The sequence below is a fragment of the Silene latifolia genome, unplaced genomic scaffold (genome assembly GCF_048544455.1).
Source record: "Silene latifolia isolate original U9 population unplaced genomic scaffold, ASM4854445v1 scaffold_96, whole genome shotgun sequence".
In the NCBI taxonomy this organism is placed as follows: domain Eukaryota; kingdom Viridiplantae; phylum Streptophyta; class Magnoliopsida; order Caryophyllales; family Caryophyllaceae; genus Silene; species Silene latifolia.
This window is the reverse complement of record NW_027413827.1, coordinates 2,998,571-3,004,677: the sequence shown is the minus strand read 5'-3', so window position 1 is coordinate 3,004,677 and position 6,107 is coordinate 2,998,571. Positions and strand designations below refer to the sequence as shown.

At 40.4% G+C, this 6,107-nt stretch overlaps 1 non-coding gene across 1 annotated transcript; it reads right to left on the bottom strand.

Moving 5' to 3' along the window:
* Positions 1 to 303: 303 nt before the first annotated feature.
* LOC141640686 (small nucleolar RNA R71) lies at positions 304 to 410 on the bottom strand. The gene has a single exon (XR_012543123.1). It is a non-coding gene; the product is annotated as a small nucleolar RNA R71 (small nucleolar RNA).
* Positions 411 to 6,107: the final 5,697 nt, after the last annotated feature.

Here is a 6,107-nt window from a genome sequence, read left to right as displayed (position 1 = left end):
CACTTAACCGGAAATTTTATTGCAAAATCCGCATTTATCAAATTAGTCGAAAGAAGCCAATTTGGGGGGATGCCTAGTGAAGACCCTCATTCCCACATGGAGACGTTTTGTGACTATTGTGATGCGATTTCCCAAACCGGAGTGACTCAAGACCAAATTCGATGGGTCTTATTTCCTTTTTCTCTAATTGGTACCGCGAAACAATGGTTGAAGAGCCTTGATAAGGCCGCTCTTGGAATTGACTCTTGGAAGAAGTTGGCTCTAGCTTTCTACAAAAAATTATACCCTCCGGAAAAGACTAACATGCTAAGAGCTCAAATTACGGGTTTTAAGCAAAGGGACGAAGAATCTTTGTATGAAGCTTGGGAGCGATTCAAAGGAACTTGTCGCTCATGTCCTCATCATGGAGTTAGCGAGTGGTTCTTGGTACAACAATTTTGGAATGGTCTTTATAAAGACTCAAGAAACATTCTCAACATGGGATCAAATGGTATGTTCACCGAAATTGACGATAATTAAACTTGGAACAAGATTGAGGAAATGGCGGTCCATAATTCACAATATAGTAGACCTCGCAAGGCTACTAGAGGAGGAAAGCATGAAGTGGACTCTATTACTCAATTGGGTGCTCAACTTAGTGCTCATATTGATACCATCAACTTGAAGTTTGGGAAGGCTATGGCTAAGCTTGAAGAAGCCTCAAAATCACCAAAGCATCATGTTAATGCCATGGTGGCATCTTCATCAATCCCAAGTGGGATATGTGAGAATTGTGGAACTTTGGGACATGACCAAAGTGAATGTAGGGGAACAAATGAGCAAGTGAATGCTTTTCAAGCATACAAAAGTGGCACCCCTTATTCCAACTATTACAATGAAAACACCAAATTCCACCCAAATCTCTCATACAAAAGCCAAAATGTTCAAAACCCTCAACCAACATACACCCCATCTCTCATGAGAAATCAAAATCAAAGACCCTTTTACAACCAAAACCAAGGTTATCAAAATCAAACTCCATACAATCAACAAAATGACCAAGGTTTTGATGTTCAAAAAGCGGTCCTCCAAATGCAAAAGAATCAACAAGAATTTACACTCAAATACAAAAGATAGCCAAGCAAAAGACATCACCATCAACAACATCCTAGCCCACACAAAAATGTTGGAAACTCAAATGACCCAACTAGCATCTTCAAGCTCTCAAAGACAAAAGGGGCAATTACCACCTCAAAGTAATCCCCCAAGACATGAAACGGTTAGTGACATTCACTTGAGGAGTGGTACAAGATATGAAGGGCCAACGAAGCAAGTTGAGGATGAAGTTGTGGAAGCTAGTGACAAGGAGAGAGTTGTGCAAAACTCTAAGGAAGAAGAACCCACCAATCAAGAAGTTTCAAAGAAAAGTGAAGAAAAGGCCAAAGAGAAGGAGCCCATTGTAATTAGACTTCCATTCCCGAGTCATCAAGCTAAGCCTAAGTTTGATGACCAACTTGGAAAATTCATGGAAATTGTGAAGAATTTAGAAGTCTCGATTCCTTTCACGGAATTGATCAATCACGTTCCGGCCTATGCAAAGTACATGAAGGACATCCTTACGAAGAAGAAATCAATCAGGAAGCTTGAGACTATTGCCTTCACTAAGGTGAGTAGTGCCATCCTTCAAGGGAGTTCACCTCCAAAACTCAAGGATCCGGGAAGTTTCTCCATTCCATGCACTATTGGTGACACTACAATCAACAAAGCTTTATGTGACCTTGGGGCAAGTGTTAGTGTCATGCCATATTCGGTTAGCAAGAGGCTAGGAATGGGGGAACTCAAATGTACCAACATCACGCTTCAAATGGCGGATAGATCGACAAAGACACTTTTAGGGGTATTGGAAGATGTTCCCGTGAGAATTGGAAAATTCTTCATCCCGGTGGATTTCGTTATTGTTGACATGGAAGAAGACTCCAACATTCCTATTATCTTAGGAAGACCTTTCTTGCACACCGCGGGAGCGGTGATCAGTGTGAAGCATGGAGAACTCACCCTTGAAGTGGGAGATAAAACCATCACTTTCAATCTTGACAAGACCATGAGAGCTCCCCGATTGCATGAGCCATGTTTTATGGTTGATCACTATAGCCAGAAGGATGATAGGAAGAAGTTGGAATTTCAATGGAAAAAGAAAGTGGATGATGCTTCATCAAAAGAACAAGGAAATAGCAACAATGAGAGCTTGAAAAGCTCACCCATGACAAGTGAAGAAGATGGCCTCATTGGCCAAGACAAGAAAGAAGGAGAGTTGTCTCTATCAACTCAAGAAATTTTTAATGATCAAGTAGACGAAGTTTGCGGTCTTTGGGATGATGAGTTTGAAGGGATATTCAATCCCTATATTGGTAATGCTATGAACCAAGACCATAATGGAGAATAACAAGTGCAAAAATCTATTGAGGACCTTTATCATGATAATGAGCAAGCTTTCGACTACTTCTTCAAGGTGTTGAGTAACATCAATAACACCTTGAACATGCCCCCTTGACATCTCACATTGGATGAGAGTTTGGTGGAGTCCTCCCTAAACCACCATTTGTAAATATTCTAACTCCCTAACTTGCATTTTAATTATTACATTGCATTTTTGTCATTTTTGGATTTATATTTTTGTGCCTTGATCAAAGATATTCATCATTTTGAGAGAAGTGACGGAGGGACTTATGATTTTATTGATGTGTAGTGCTTTACCTTAATGCGGGGATAGCAATTGCCTAGGCTATTCATGCCTTTGTAGTGCCCCTACAATGAAGAACACGAGAATTGAAGAATGAAAATGACACGGGTTACGAAGTACCCACGGATGGACCTGAATCCGTGTGGTCAAGGAAGAATCCGAGCGGCCAAATGGACAATCCGCTCATCCTGAAGAAACCCGAGCGTCAAAGTCACCAGACGCTCGTCTGGTAGAGCTGCAGAAATCAAAAACCTGGTCTGACAATGAATCCGAGCGTCTCAGCTGAGAATCCGCTCGTCTCATTCTGGACGGTCGTCCTTCAAGAAAGACGCTCGCCTTTTTGCTGCAAAAATCTGGTATTTTCTCTGTAAAGGAATCCGAGCGTCCACCCAGAAAGACGCTCGTCCCTCCACAAAAAATCCGCTCGTCTTTCCATAAAGACACTCGTCCTGTGGCGTCTTTTCCTGAGCCAAATTCTGAAGAATCCGAGCGTCCCGACACCTGGTTCGCTCGTCTTCCCCTGCAGTTTCAAATATAACGGGTCTTTTTAAACCCTCTTCTCCCATTCATTCTCATTCCTTCAACATACAAACACTACCCAAAACCCTCATCCTCTCCATCAACAAAATCAAATTTCCTCAACCAAACTCAACCAAATCAAATCCAAACTTCCTCACAACAAAAATTAATCACTCCTTTTGCAACAACAAGTGATTCAAACACCAAAATCTTCAACTTTTGAGTCGATTTTTAGGATACAAAGCAACATTCATTCATCCTAAATCGATTTGGTATCACTAAAAATTGAAGATTTCAATCTTTCATTGGTGTAATCAAGCAAAGGAGAATGGCAAGAACTAAAGGAGGCAACAAGGCACCCCAAAAGAAGACACTTTCCAAAAGGCAACTAGCATTTCAAGCAAAACAATTGTCAAAGGCTTTGGTAGTCCATGAAGCAAGGTTGGAGGTTCAACAACAAGATCCCCCTATGGAAGCTACAACATCAACAACTCTGGTCATTGAACAATTATCCAATTATCCGGAGGTAATTTTCACTTCCGACTCTCATAGGGAGAAATTCATTCTCTTTGCTAAGAAAACCATCATGCCTACTAAGTTTATTTGTGAAGATGCATTGTCAAAGTTGGGTGTTCTTGAACAAACCAAAACCTTCTTTGAGTCTATGGGGTTGAGTAAATTGTTTACAATGAAAGAATTGACATACCCCTCCCTCACCTTGGAATTTTTAAGTTCTTTGAAAGTCACAAGGGTGGAGACTCGAACCAACATCGAGTTTCGTCTTGAAAATGTTGATAGACGCATAACTTATGGCGAATTGGGTAAGATATTAGGCCTTAGTGATAACCCGAAAGACTCCTATCAAGTATGACCCCGCTCCTCTTTGGATGGCAATTTCCGGAAAGAAATTCATACGCTTTCATGATTGTCGTGCTCTCTTAGTCCACCATCCGGGCATTAGAGTATGGCATAAGGTCATTGGAAATACTTTGATAGCTAGAAATGGCACAAATCATCTTACCAAGCTCGATTGTATTCTTCTTGAGTCGGCCTTGAACATTGGGAGGGAATTTACCAAGCCATACAATGCTCTAAGACTTTTGGTTGAACGATGGCTTAATGTCGATTGTGGCAAAGAAGGCACCGCCTTTATTGTCAATGGAGGACTAGTTACCCATTTGGCTAAGCATTTTAATCGGGATTTCAACAAAAACAACACTTATGCGCCGGTTAAAGGAGGCCATCTTGTTGATATGGACACCATGATTCACAAGTTTAAGTGGGTCAAGCACGACACTCTTGACAACAAATATGGGTGGTTAACAAATGAAGCTAGATCCTTCACCTTGCCTTCCAAAATTTGCCGATTGAATGTTCACCGACCGAACTACCTTCTCCCACTCTCCGAAGAGACCGAGTATATCATTCAACAACAAAGGGTTGAAATTGCCGAGCCCTCCTCCTCCATTATCACCCCACCTTACCCATTTGAATACCACGAGTTCAAACCCAAAGATGTCGAAGTGGGAAATGATTACTTGACTCTACTCATGAGGGAAATGCATAAGCAAGCTTACAATGATAGAGTGGATGCTTATAAGGCCCAATATCCGCCCCTCCTACATCTAGATAGGCAAGGACTTCTTGATCCGTCTTGTCCTTTGCCTAGTTGGGCGGATAGGTAAGTATTCTTTCCTAGCATTCCTAGTGGTGGTAGACCGGGTGGAGAGGAGATGGTTGTTGAAGAGGGTGGTGACCAAGAAGGAGAAGAATAAGAGGTTCAAGAAGAAGAAGTCCAAGAAGAGGAAGAGGAAAGTGAGGAAGAACAAGCAAGTGAAAGTGAGAGTGGACATGATTCCACATCTATGGAGGTTGATGATGCCTTAAGAGATGATGATGATGATGATACGATGGGTGAGGATTAGCAAACTTTGGAGGCTCCTACATTCTTACACCTCCCTTATGGTTTGTCTACTTCTCTTGTTTTTTTATTTTATCTTGATCATTTTGTGGATTCCTAGCAACATTGGAGGACTAACACCTTGGCTTCATTAAGGTGTTCATTATTATTGTTCCCGACTTGTAAAATCCAAAATGACAATCTTTAGTTTCATGCATTGCATTCCATGTGCATAAACTCCCCCGAAATTCATGACATTAGAAATAATGTCTATTTTGGTTTGGGGAAGTCCATGCATATGCATTGGGAGCTAATCTAAATTATGCTCTCCACCATAACAAAAACACATGCATCATGTAGTGTAGTTTAGTATAGCTTGCATTTAGTTTAAAAATCATGCATTTTCATTGCATAATTTCCTATCGTATTGGCCATTGAGGACAATGCCCATACTAGTGTGGGGATGGGAAATTCTAACTTGACTTTTATACAAAATCCAAAAAAATCCAAAAAAAACAAAAATTTCGAAAAATCCAAAAAAATTGTAAAATTGAAAATCCAAACAAAAGTTCATTTCTTTTGTAGTATAGTCTTGTATATATTGTTTTGTATATATTGTGTTTGTTCATCCTTGTTTACATTGATTGACTACGCCACATCCGAGACATGAGGATATTGAAGACCGCATGGTATGATCTTTCCAATCTCCTTTTTCCTCTTTATGTTAACGACTATGTGGCTTTATTTTGATTGATGCGGTATAAACAATGTGAATTTAGGACTTGCATTTAGATTATTTGGCATACTAGTTGGTAGAAGCATATGCATTAGGATGTATATATGTTAGTTGCATCATGGCATATAGATTGCATGTTAGAAAAATTTTGCGAAACCGTCTATTTGGGAAGCTTGACAAGTGTATATAGGCCCTAGTAGATGCTTTTTCTTCTTAAGACTTTGCTTGTTAGA